Source organism: Syngnathoides biaculeatus, chromosome 3 (genome assembly GCF_019802595.1).
Source record: "Syngnathoides biaculeatus isolate LvHL_M chromosome 3, ASM1980259v1, whole genome shotgun sequence".
In the NCBI taxonomy this organism is placed as follows: domain Eukaryota; kingdom Metazoa; phylum Chordata; class Actinopteri; order Syngnathiformes; family Syngnathidae; genus Syngnathoides; species Syngnathoides biaculeatus.
The window spans coordinates 17739582-17752551 of record NC_084642.1 but is presented as its reverse complement, the minus strand read 5'-3'; the positions used below and the strand labels follow the sequence as shown (position 1 = coordinate 17752551).

The window sequence follows — 12970 nt, the reverse complement described above, 5'->3', positions numbered from 1 at the left end:
CGCTCTGACTATCAATGGCTTTCAATTTATGAGTCGCCCCCATGCCCCCCTCCCTCCTCCCTTCTGCTTCACACACCATCAACTATCAAGGCATATGTGTGTGTGGGTGTGGGTTTAATTAAGTTCCCCAGTAGCTGCATATCTTTCTGATTCCATTACAAACGCTCCATTACAGAAGACACGGCATTTAGATCTTTTAGGAATATTTTTGAAGAATACCTTGTGTGGGTAATATTAAATACAGTACTTTTTTTTTGACAAGGTACCACTTTCAAAGGTTTAGCAACAGACTTGAAAAGGTCAAAGGTGGGCGTTTTCACTTTAATAAATGCAAAGATCATAAGCTTCCTCTCAGACACCCACATATGAACACACGTGCTAAACACACTCTCACAGACACACACACTGGAAATAAATTATTTTTCATCCTCAAATGTACAGTATAATGGATGTCATTCCATATTTAACACTTTGTTTGAAGAAAAGAGAAATATTTTCTCTGGTTGGAAAAGAGGAGAAAAAAAAGATTATTATGTACCTAAGAATGGATGGAATTTAGCATCTCTTTCCAGTATTATACCACAATATAGTTAATCTTCTGTAATTATAAAGCTTTGCTGACATTTACATATTAATCTGCTTGGCTGGGCACCATCACGGTGTTTTAAATCAAGAGTGCAGGTTAATAGGTGGAAGAAAAGAAAGCAGGAAGGAAGGAGAGCAGATAAGGGAGATGATGGCGGCGCGGCGAGCGCCGTCACTTCAGGTTCTGCCTTATCGGCGATGGTGTGCGGCGGTGAGGACCTTTTCTTATGTAATCTGTGATTTAATTCAGACCACGTATCAGATGATTGTCTGCAAGAAGAAGAAAAAAAAGCCATTTGAGGGGAGCGACGGGCATGAAAAGGATCGCCTCCCCGCCAACTCACCCCTCCATGTCGAACCAGCCGCATGGTGAAGAAGGTCAGTGGAATTATTGGAGGCAGCGGTGAGCGGTTGTGAGCAAGACAATGATATGGCCTTAACCCTAATTTAGAGGTGCCATTTTCCCACCTGACCACCCCCCCCCCTTGCTAAAGTGTTATTTTTCCATGTTATGAAATGTGATAGCTCTCTGGTGAAACAGGAGTCTCCAGTTAGCGAGGTAATGCAGCGACAGCACGCCCGGGGGGCCTCGCCACACCACGCGTCAGCTCACATCGCCTCGCATCGCCTCTCGACAGTTCAATCAGAGTAAAAAAAAAAAAAAACCTGCTCTCTTACTCCACGGCAGAGCTTGGAGATTGGCCACTTAGCGGAGATGATGATAATGTCGTTGTAAATTTCACCCAAACGTGTCATTTTGAAGCACGGAAGCCTGTGTCGTTCACTTGTGTGTGTGTGTGTGCGTGTGCCTGTGAGAGAGTTTGACTGTGAAAGTTTGTGTCAGAGAAAGGCGTGAAGTAAAGTGAGAGTGAAAGAGAATCTGCACGTGTGTGTGTGTGCGTGTGTGTGTGTGCGTGTGTGTGTGTGCGTGTGTGAGAGAGAAAGAGTGTGTGTGTGAGTGAATTGTGAGTGAGCATGAGTGGAGTGTTGTATGAGAGGGGCGGCAGCGCACAGTGGAAACATTTATAGTCAATAATTGATGACGAGTAGTGTTTAAGTGGCCATGAAGATCATGTTACTAATGCTTGTCCGTCAATTAAAACTCAACTTTTACTTGGTGGGTGTGGTATTAATAAGTCAGGAGAAAAAAAAAAATCGGAAATGGATAATGCCTCATGAATTTCCCATCATAGTGTCATTCATGTAAAAGACACAGTTGCTGAATAATTCAGTTTTCCATGTCCGAAGTTGTATGTGAATCTCGGTCAGGAGCTGAATGGCAAAATACTCAACAAGTGTTTGACCCGTGAATCGACAACTACTTTTCCAAGGATGTCCAATCTGTCTTTATTTGGCTTTTTCACTCTCACATCCACGGACAATTTAGAGTCTTCACTCAACCGATGTAAACTGAATGCTGCATGTTTTGGGGATGTGGGAAGAAATTGGAGTACCTGGAGATAATCCCGCATGGAGAACATGAAAGCGAGGCTAGATTTGAAGCCAGCTCCTCAGAACTGTGAGGCAGATCTGCTAACCAGTCATCCAATGTGCCGCCTCCAATCGTAATTGACCTAAAGCAAAGCAAAGCAAATTTAATTTTTTGTGTGGCGCATTTCATACACAGGGTAACTCGATGTGCTTTACATGATTAAAGGCATTTGAAAACAAAGAGAAAAAAAACATCTAAAACGGGATAAAAACAATACAAATATTTTTCAAAAAAAGATAGTTAAAACCGCATACAGTGCTTTATGATCAAAAAGTGGATATACTGTATTCTAAAAAGCACAAGAAAAAAGAAGAGTTTTCAACCTGGATTTAAAAACATTCACACTTGGGACTGACCTCACCTCTGTTGGCAACTTATTCTATTTGTGTGTAGCATAATAGCTAAATGCTGCTTCACCATGTTTGCTTTGGACTCAGTCCTCCACTGTTTGACCTGAGTCAGTCAATCTCAGATCTTCACTGGGTTTGTATTCTGTAAGCATTTATTTCATGTATTCAGGACCTAAATCATTTAGTGATTTAGTGACTTAGTAAAGTAAGTAAAGACCTGGTAAAGTTATTGGTCAAGGACCAAGCACCTGTTGTGAACTTTTCTCTTGAACTCCCTTTTAGAAAACAGCAACATATTCAAAACGTACTGCAACAAATTGCTGTACACGTTCTTTCAAAACTCAAAAAGCTCATAGTGCATTTTAGATTGATACACCAAAAACCTGAATATCCTTCAATTTTGTGAGTAGTGTACGTCTCTGTTTGCCTCTTAGCGGCAACACATAGGGCAGCAGAGTTGTTCCTTCTTTCACTTCTTGCCTTAAATATGTTCTAGATTGCTGAAAGCGTGCACACTGTGGCATATTTGTCCGAATCACGCCTTGACACGAGTAGAGGGGGGCGCAAAGCCACAGGCGTGGGTTTGAAACCAGGCCTCGGGTTGGGATAATGATGCTAGCAGGGCGGCGCCACATAACGCTGGGGGTCAGAGGCAGATTAGGAAGGTGGGGTGTTATGCTTGTCACCTCAGGGGGGTCTGCACCTACCCACTCAAACACACAAGACATGTGGCCACAACTCCAAAACAGGTGGAAGTTTTGATAAGCTACTTATTTTGGAGTTTATATGGGAATACTGGTGCTGTGTATTATTTTGAAGGTCTTACTGGTTATTCAACTTCTGGACAACCCAATGGTCACATTTGTCCTTCTTTCCGCATTATTTTAACCCCCTTGCTGTCCGGGAATGAAGAAAAAGAGGAAAGTGAGATAACAAAGATGGCTTAAGATGAAGACACACATGTGCTGCTGCAAGGCCTAGGCCCATACATCAACAGCTATGTCACACTAGTCAAGAATTCAGACATTTGGGGCCCACGAGACACATATACTATTCAGCTGTTTCTGCTATCCAGCTTGGATGTGTAAGGTGCGCCATTTTGAACTGTGAAGTGGCAAAAACAGTGCAGTTATGGCCAATTTGCGTGTCTCACAAACAAGTCCTGAATCGTGGAACCCAGGGGTGTTGTGTTTGTGATTTGACTTTGGTTCGCTTTTTGAAGGTTTTTCCTGAACATATCCCACAAAGTTCACATTTTTTGATAGATTGTTGCTTCCTGTTTTTCTGCCACCCTCCCCTGACAAGACTAAGCATAGATTAAATTGTTTGTTTTTTTTCTACTCAGTGACTGACTATCCTGCAAAACCTGCCAATTTTCCTGAGAAATAATGCCCCAGTTCCCACGACTGGAGTTACCATTTCTAGAACCTGTATTGACCCATCTTTTTGTGGACAAAGTACTTCAATTTGGATAGTCTGTCACTGGTTTCCTGAAAAATGGGACTAAGTATTACTGAGAATATGCTTCACAGTTCAAACAGATTTCACTAATCGTATATTTTAAGGTTGCGACTTCTTGTCCCTCTCATTCACCTAATAGAACTTGATCGCTAGATGAGGCATTCAGGGCAGGGATCATACTGATCAACTTCTTGTGAACATTAATAATTTCCCATTGGTGCCCTGTAGTTGAGTTTGTCTGTTTGGAATTTTTGTCAAATAGTGAGTTTGTTGTTGCAATAGTTTCTAGGTTAACTTCCAATTAAGTTCTGCTTAAGTGATTGACATATAGATTTAAACAGTTTTTCACCACCATTGGCCGCAACCTCGCTCCATGTACTTTGCATTGGTCCGCACAACAGAAACACTTCAGTGAAGTTAACTGTTTATTAATGATTAATAATTAATCACTCAATTTTGTTGGGCATGTTTAAAACAATTTTTTTGCTGTGTCAAGTTTAGAACTTAACTTTTTGTAATGTTCATGACTTTTCTTTTATGCATAACAGAGGAAAACTAGGTTTGTTCAGACTGTGGAATGAATTAATCCAAACATAATTGCTCTCAATGGGAGATGTCTCAGCACCTTCAGGTACCCCTGCAGACTGAAAACATGAAAACTGGGAGGTGGTGTGTCTTCACTGGAGTTAATCAAGCTCATTGATCCGAGCTAGCCTGACAAATGAATGAGGCACGCGTTAGAGCCGGGACCTGCCGCACACATGTGGCGGAACTCCTCGTGTCACAGAACCCTCAAACAAACACACTCAGACGTCGGGCGAAAGAGATAATTAGCAAGCACAGCTGACTCCTCAAATTGTCCTCCGTCATTCCCCCATCGTTTGCCTGCTAATAGCGGTGTGAGTCCCCACTTATTAGATGTGATTATCCACCCAGAGCTGTATTGAGATTAGTTTTGTTACATCCCCTCCGCCAGCTTTCCCTGTGCTATTTAGACACAAACTGTAATTCAATGATGTAACTTAGATATAAATCTGCATTTACAGGGCTGTAGTCCCACTCCAGCACCGATTGTGACATGTCATCTGATTAAACTATCAGGCTGACAAGCCCTGCAGCCACATGCGAGGACAGGCAAAAGTACAAAGGGGCCTCTTTATTACAGAAAATCCCCCAGAATAGCCAACGGAGGGGATCTGCTAATAACTCACTGCCTCCATATCGGGGTCTCCACACGGGCATCGCAATTACAGAAATGTTAGCAGACTCAAGCAGCCAAACTTGAGAAGTGTGTACTGTATGCATGTATAGCCACGGTGTCTATATATAGTTTGAAACACATACACAGGCACACTTATCTCAGCAATTCCCTTATCTGGCTGAATATGATGACTGACTGGCTTTGAGAATGACCTCCGGGCAAAAGGACAAGGTCCTTTTTCTGTGGCTCCCTCCCCCTCCCGCCCTCTCCCATCCACCGCCCACAAAAACGAACCTGAGAGAGTAGCGACCTTGCTGCGGGTCTCTGAGTGAAATGAGCTACATCTTGTCACCTGCCGAACAAGCCCATTTGAAACCGGGCTTGTTGGCTTTGACAGGGCACCACAATGGCTCGGCTGATAAGTAAGAAAAAGGCAAGTCGGGGCGGTGCGAGAGTTGGGGTGTGGTTGCTGTGCTTTTGTTCAGAAGATTTAATTGCAAATAAAAGGCAGATCTGATGGAATATGGCCAGACTTTTGTTAGGAGTATTGTTACACCACGTTTATCATGTGAGCATCAGTAGACAAAGGTGGTGGATCCATATGCTGCCATAGGTTTTTCTGGGCTTGATGTAAAAAGCAAAAAAAAAAAAAAAAAACTGTTTTAAGTCCTTGACAAAACCAAGGTGGAACCATTGTGCTCCAAAACATCCATCCCGCTTTTTCTATTCAGATGGAAATCACAGAACACCATAGTTCAAGTCAAGTAAAATGACTATTCACAACTATGGGCAGTCTTGTGTTTTCAATGAACCTAGCATAGGTTTTCAAAATATGCGAGGATACCAGAATAGCGACAACCCATCCAAACCTCACAGAAATTTCTATTCAGGGGACCAAAAAGGGTAACTGTCTTTTTTGCAGATGCTGGCTTTCAACAAAGTCTCGTCAAAACCAGTGCTGCAGTATTAGTGCAGTCCTGTTAACTTGCACACATCCCAGTGAGTGACAAAGAATACAAACAATCACGTGCTTTCATGCTTGGCGGAGGTAGCAAAGCCACTAAGTCTGAATATGTTAATAATGTTCTGGAAGCAAATGAACTTTTCGGAGGTTCTCTTTCCAAAGAGCCATCTCTGGGACAGGATTTAAAATTCATTATGTGTGCAGATATACAAATCCACACACAACACACAGATAAAGTCTGGAAATTTCTCCTTTTGTGTGTACGTGTCTGCGTGTGCGAACTCTCCAAACAAAAGCTGGCATCTCCCATGGCTTTGCACAAATGTTTGTCTAACGTAAACCACCCTATAGGAGCATCTAATTAGGGGCCGTCAGGCTGCATGTGGCTGAGGAATTGCAGCCAACTGTCAGCCAATTCAGATCGCTCCCAATCAGTCTGGTAGGGGAGGGGGGTCCAGCGGATGGTGGATGGGGGAGGTGGGGAGGGGCAATTAACGGCTAAGGTGCAGCCACCCGTGGGTTAGCCATGCATGGTGATACTCGAACCCCTCCCTGTTACGTGCACGTGTCCTATGGCACTTTTGGGGTAATTAGGCTCCTGAATGCAACAGTGGAGCCCTCCAGTCGCTTAACTGACATATGCAGAAGAGCATGCTGGGAAAGGTGTCATTACCAAGAGGCGTTTGGTATCTGCTGTTAAGAGCAGGCCCGTCTCAATTAATCGCTGGGTGCGTCGTCTACTGAATAAATAAAAGCTGTTCCCCTTAAATAAGTCCCTTTACATGTATAGAGTGAACCGCGGTTCACATATTTAAACTTGTTAAAACACACTTTTCAAACATGTTGTAAATGTATTTGATAAGTATAGAATATAAGAAATCAAAGAGAACTTTTAAGAAAAGCATAACACAAATTGAGGTGTGTGGGTCAACTGGTAAAGCGTTTGCCTCACAGTTCTGAGGACCCAGGTTCGATCCCGGCCCCGCCTGTATGGAGTTTGCATGTTCTCCCCGTGCCTGCGTGGGTTTACTCCAGGGACTTCGGTTTTCTCCCACATCCCAAAGACATGCAATATTAATTGGACACTCTAAATTGGCCCTAGGTCTGATTGTGAGTGTGGTGGTTTGTCTCGATGTGCCCTGCGACACGGTGCCACCTATGTCAATATTTTTTTCACGTGTATTACGCATTTATAGGTATGCCTATATTGGGGATAATAGTGGGAAACTATGGTCTGCTTATGCCAGGTACTGCATCTCACTTAAACAGAGCGTGCTCGTTTTTTACATAGTCATTACATATTACACATTTATACATCTGAGATCTTATGCGATATCCCAGCTCTCCCTGTGTGGAGTTTACATGTTCTCCCCGTGCCTGCGTAGGTTTTCTCCAGGAACTCCGGTTTCCTCCCACATCCCAAAAACATGCAACATTAATTGGACACTTTAAATTGCCCCTAGGTGTGGTTGTTAGTGCGGCTGTTTGTCTCCATGTGCCCTGCGATTGGCTGGCAACGAGTTAAGGGTGTACCCCACTTCCTGCCCATTGACAGCTGGGATAGGCTCCAGCACTCCCCGCGATCCTAGTGAGGATAAGCGGCAAAGAAAATGGATGGATGGATATATGTTGGATACAGTGTGGGCCTTTAAGAGGCACCGTGACGTGACATGTCACGTCAGCGAATCAGCGTGTGAGTGTCCGGGTGTGAGCCGTGAGCAACAGCAGTTCCTGGTGACGACAAGGTGTGAGAGGTGAATGTCAGGTGTTCCAATTTTCATTTTTCCCATAAAAAGAGGAACTGCCCTACCTTTGTTTTGGGTCTGATACTACCTCCTAACAAAATGAATGATCGCATTGCATTTTAAACACTCTTTCTGAGTCTTTGCATTTTACACAATACAACAACCCAACAAAAGGAAGGCAAATGGCTTTCACACAAAGGAGGTAATTGATTTTCCCCATCAAAAAAAATAACACATGATAGAAAATAGGTAATTTTCACTACAATATGTTTACATACAGTAAACTTTCCACTAAGCTGTACAGTTCACTTGGTTAATAAGAAAGAAATACAATTATCAAAATGAATACATTTGAAAAAAAAAAAACACAAAAAATGGCTTTAACAATCAAAAAAACAGGCCAGTTTCACACCTAAGTACAATTTGAGTCTTCAGTGAACTTAACATGCAGATTTTTAGAATGCGCGAGGAAATTCCCAGAGTTCTCAGAGATAAATCACACAGTACAAAGAAGGCGAACGTACTAACTAGTGTCCGACTGGTGCTGCCCTGGCTATTATTGATTAAAAACAAAAAATAACTCATGAAGACTGTTGAGGAGAAATAGATCATCTTACAATTACCGTAACTCCCGGCCTACAGAGGGCACAGTGCTAGTGCGGCACTGACAGGGGCGGTTAAAAAAAAAACTTACCCGTAAAAATTACTGTGACGCTCCAGTAACACAGCAGCAACACGATAGCACTGTGCTAACACTAGTGCAGCACTAACATCTAACTAACATCCGGTAAAAGTCACTTCCTCAGCACATATATTCTAGTCTCACTCTTACCTTTTCCGCTCGAGTGCCCCCTTGCGGCCGTTGATGAAAATGAACAAATATGCTGCATCACCACATAAACCGCAGGGTTGAGAGCGTGTGAAAAATGTTGCCGGAAATTATGGTACCTGCACTTAGTGATTAATACGAAACTCGACTGTAATTGCTGGTAAATGGAAGTTTTACACAAGCCGTTGGCATACTAAAACAAAAAGGCCTCCTCTCAAACACATGCAGCCTTCACATGAACACTTCTCTGCTGTTGAAAAGCTAAACAACCCCCTGGCCACTATTTGCGGAAATACGATAAGCGGGGCATGATCGGCTGGAATGCCACCGTGGTTAGAAATCCAAAGAAAGGTCACTTTGACCCCGCAAGGGTCAGTGTCATCCTCATTAAAAAAAATAAATAAAAAAACTCGCTCTAATTAACCGTTAGAGGGGAGGAGGAGGAGATGTTCTCGACCGCGGAACTCTTGCTTTCAAGACCTAGTCAGGAATTAGGATACATGAATCACAGCGAATACAACTTGAAAGGGGCAAAGAGAGGGCATGAAAGGTAGCAGTGGAGAGCAAGTGAGGTGTTTCTAAACCAGCTCCCCTGATGTTGCTGATTAGTGCATGAAAACTACAAGAGGAATGCACTGTTTCTTTTGTTGTTTTTTTTTCCCCCTCTTCCTTTCCCTTGCTTAAAAAGCCACGATTCACTTTGCATAAACAACAACAACAATAGCAAGGCAGGTTCTTCAGTAGAAGGCGCACAATGAGCTCAAGGGCTGCTCATAACATCTCATTATAGATAATGAGCGCTGTGTGTTTACAATGTGTAGCTCCATAGAGCTCGCAGTGTTTACCCGTCCCCTCCCCTCAATGGAGATCACTCAGCACACACACACACACACACAAACACTAACACACACACGCACGCGAAACAAAAGAGGATTTGTTTCGCCAAGGGCTGCGTTGCTTCCCATCTGGATCACAGGGATCCATCGAGTTAGCACGAGCAGCCCCCGTTCAACAGAAATGCCCTCTGTCAAATTGGATTACAAAACCAAATGAGGAGATTGGATCCGTGTTTTAAATGTGCACACTGAACCCTCTTGATAAATCAGCAAGTGCAATAAAAACAATGAAGAAGTCACATTTTGCTTTGGGTTCAGTCCCATTCCAGTTGGAGTGAAATGCGCTAAAAAAGAAAACTACAGACTATGGTATGGCTTTCTTTTACATTGACTAGCAATAAAGCGAGAGATTTTTTTGTGGCTTTGTTGAAGACTTCTGGATCACCCCCTTCTCCCCTCCATCCAGAATGGCATCCATCCATTTTCTTTGCCGCTTATCCTCACAAGGGTCGCAAGAGTGCTGGAGCCTATCCCAGCTGTCAACGGGCAGGAGGCAGAGTACACCCTGAACTGGTTCCATCCAGAATGTAAATGTGAAAATTAATGTCCTTGTGTGAAGCCCCACTGGAAAATAGACCCATATAGCTCCAACCATTTACATATGGTTTTTTTCCACAGTGGTTGTATGCTTACAATTTTCTTTGCCAAGAGTGTGCTAGGTACAGTAATGGTTGGCTGTATGGTGTCTTGCCAAACAGATGGCTTAAAGTGGCAAAAGAATCGTCCTTTCTTTATATTAGTAACTCTTTAAGTTAAAATTGTAATTTTACACAGAGGTTGAGCTAAGTTGTTTGTCGTCATGGTAACAAAAGCCCTTGTGAATAGAACCTGCAGTGGAGGTGTCCCGTGGCCCGGATGGCACCGGTCAAATCGGCTAAAAAGCAAAGGGAAAACATTTCAGTATTCTCGATCCTTGGAGTACTTTCAGCGAAGTGAAAAAACGGGTCCAAGCGGGGTGGAACAGTTGGCGGAAGGTGTCTGGTGTTCTATGTGACAGACGAGTCTCCGCTAGCATGCAGGGCAAAGTTTATAAAACAGTGGTGACGCCGGCCATGATGTACGGATTAGAGACCGTGGCACTGAAGAAACAACAGAAAGCAGAACTGGAGGTAGCAGAAATGAAGATGCTGAGGTTCTTGCTTGGAGTGAGCAGGTTAGATAAGATTAGAAATGAGCTCATTAGAGAAACAGCCAAAGTTGGATGTTTTGGAGACAAGATTTGAGAGAGCAGACTTCGATGGTTTGGACATGTTCAGATGCGAGAGAGTGAGTATATTGGTAGAAGGATGCTGAGGATGGAGCTGCCAGGCAAAAGAGTGAGAGGAAGACCAAAGAAAAGGTTGATGGATGTTGTGAGGGAGGACATGAGGACAGTGGGTGTTAGAGAGCAGGATGCACAAGATAGGCTTAGATGGAAAAAGATGACACGGTGTGGCGACCCCTAACGGGACAATCCGAAAGAAAAAGAAGAAGAAAAGTACTTTCAGTGAAAGCAAAAACTGACATTGTCTCATTTGAGATTTTAATCTTATTATTTTACTGCGCTGTTAAAACCAGGAATAAAGTTAATCTGTCTCGCATTCATGTTCCTAAACAAGTGGCGAAATAAAACAAGAGGAAAAACAATTTAAGGCAAACTCATTTTCCAGAACATTACATCTCTGTCAGTACAACACATACCTGACTGAGTGCCTGGCACGCCTATCCACTAATTAAGCAAGAGAGCAGATTATCAACATCTAAGATCCGTGAGCAGAAAGCTGCAGGAGAGTTCTGCATGGCGCGTTCTCCTCTTAATCATTTCTAAAGGAAGTGTGACATTTGGGATGCTGATTGAGTCTCACCACCAACACGCGCTAATCTCTCTTTCAGATATCTACGCAAATTTGTGGCAGTGTGGCACAGGCAACGCCATGGAACATTCATGCATTTGAGTGTTTTATTTACAAAATAAACATTTCCTAGTCTAAAACAATCAGAAAATTGGAAAAAGAAAAAGATTGATTAAAAACGATGTGACGAAGAATATGTGTGTACTTAGCGTAGAGTACGACTGTGCATTAATATATTAATAAGAGTTGAAAAGGTATTTAGGTGTGTGTACCAAGTGTTTATAAGAGTATGGTGGATATTAATAGGACTGTGAAAAAGGTTAATAAATATCTGAGGAGGTTCAGCAAGCTTTAAAATATGTATATGTATAAAAACATGTGCTTGCTACTTCACAGATTTTAGCTATTGCAGATGGTCTATAATGATCCCCGTGATGACAAAGCGGTAACTGTATTTGTTCAAGCAATTCCATTTTTTACAGATGAAGATATAATTTTTGTACAATATTGAGGCTATTTGTGTTATCCCCTTTTATCTATGATATTTTACTCACTACCTCGAGGAGCTGCTGCCTTGCTGCTTGACACAGAGCCAACCAGTCGGTGTCCCCTCGGCAAAGAACGGAGTTCGGAGGATCTGGAAAGGAATGAGATCCAGTGCTAAAGTGAGGTCAACTGAGAGAGAGAATTCATGGGACTGAAGATTTGAACTTTTCCTTCCATAGATTACTAAGGGAAGGTCAACAAACTCGGCAACAAAATGGACAAACTAACAGAAAACAGCAGTTGTTTGTTTACATTGAACTATCAAGTGCTGGAGCAGAGATGAGTGACGTGATCCATGATGTCATCACAGGATGACAATTTTACCATCCTGGTGTACTGCTATCATGTCCCTTTCTCTCATCAACTCACAATTTAGCAAAACATGTAGACTGTGCAACAAAATTACTGTAAAACTGCAGAGCTTTTATATGCTATTGTGAAAGTAGCGTATAACTCTTCTTCTTGCCCTCCTCAGGGGATTCAAACCGCAACTTCATACACTTTGAGACCACCTACAGGCTCCTTGTGGAACAGCTGGTGACCGACCAATTGACTGTTACAGTTTAGCGTTCAAGGTAAAATGGAGGTGCTGCAGGAGTGTTTCTTTGTCACCTTTGTGACTAAAGAGAGGTACGTTCACTTCCAATGACTCTTTTATAAGTATTATTGTTGTTGTTGTCGTTTGTTTAATATTTTATGTTTATGGATGTCCCAATATGTACTCTTTATTTTCGACTTATTTTTGAAGACCACTTAGTTTCAGGTCTCCCTTTTTTTTAATCCATCCATTTTATTTTGCCGCTTATCCTCACAAGGGTCGCAGGGAGTGCTGCAGACTAACCAAGCTATCAATGGGCAGGAGGGGGGGTACACCCTGAACTGGTTGCCAGCCAATCGCAGGGCACATCGAGACAAACAACCACACTCACAATTACACCTTGGGGCAATTTAGAGTGTCCAATTAATTGTGCATGTTTTTGGGATGTGGGAGGAAACTGCAGTGGAGTGGAGTGGGATCGAACCCTGGTCCTCAAAACTGTGAGGCCAACACTTTACCAGCTGATCCACC

The 12970-nt window shown here is 42.8% G+C and overlaps 1 long non-coding RNA gene across 1 annotated transcript; it reads right to left on the bottom strand.

Moving 5' to 3' along the window:
• Window positions 1–414: 414 nt before the first annotated feature.
• LOC133498251 (uncharacterized) lies at window positions 415–12349 on the bottom strand. Its single transcript, XR_009794252.1, has 4 exons — window positions 12154–12349; window positions 11913–11992; window positions 2040–2159; window positions 415–855 (listed from the first exon to the last, which is right to left on the bottom strand). It is a non-coding gene; the product is annotated as an uncharacterized LOC133498251 (long non-coding RNA).
• Between the last annotated feature and the right edge of the window lie 621 nt (window positions 12350–12970).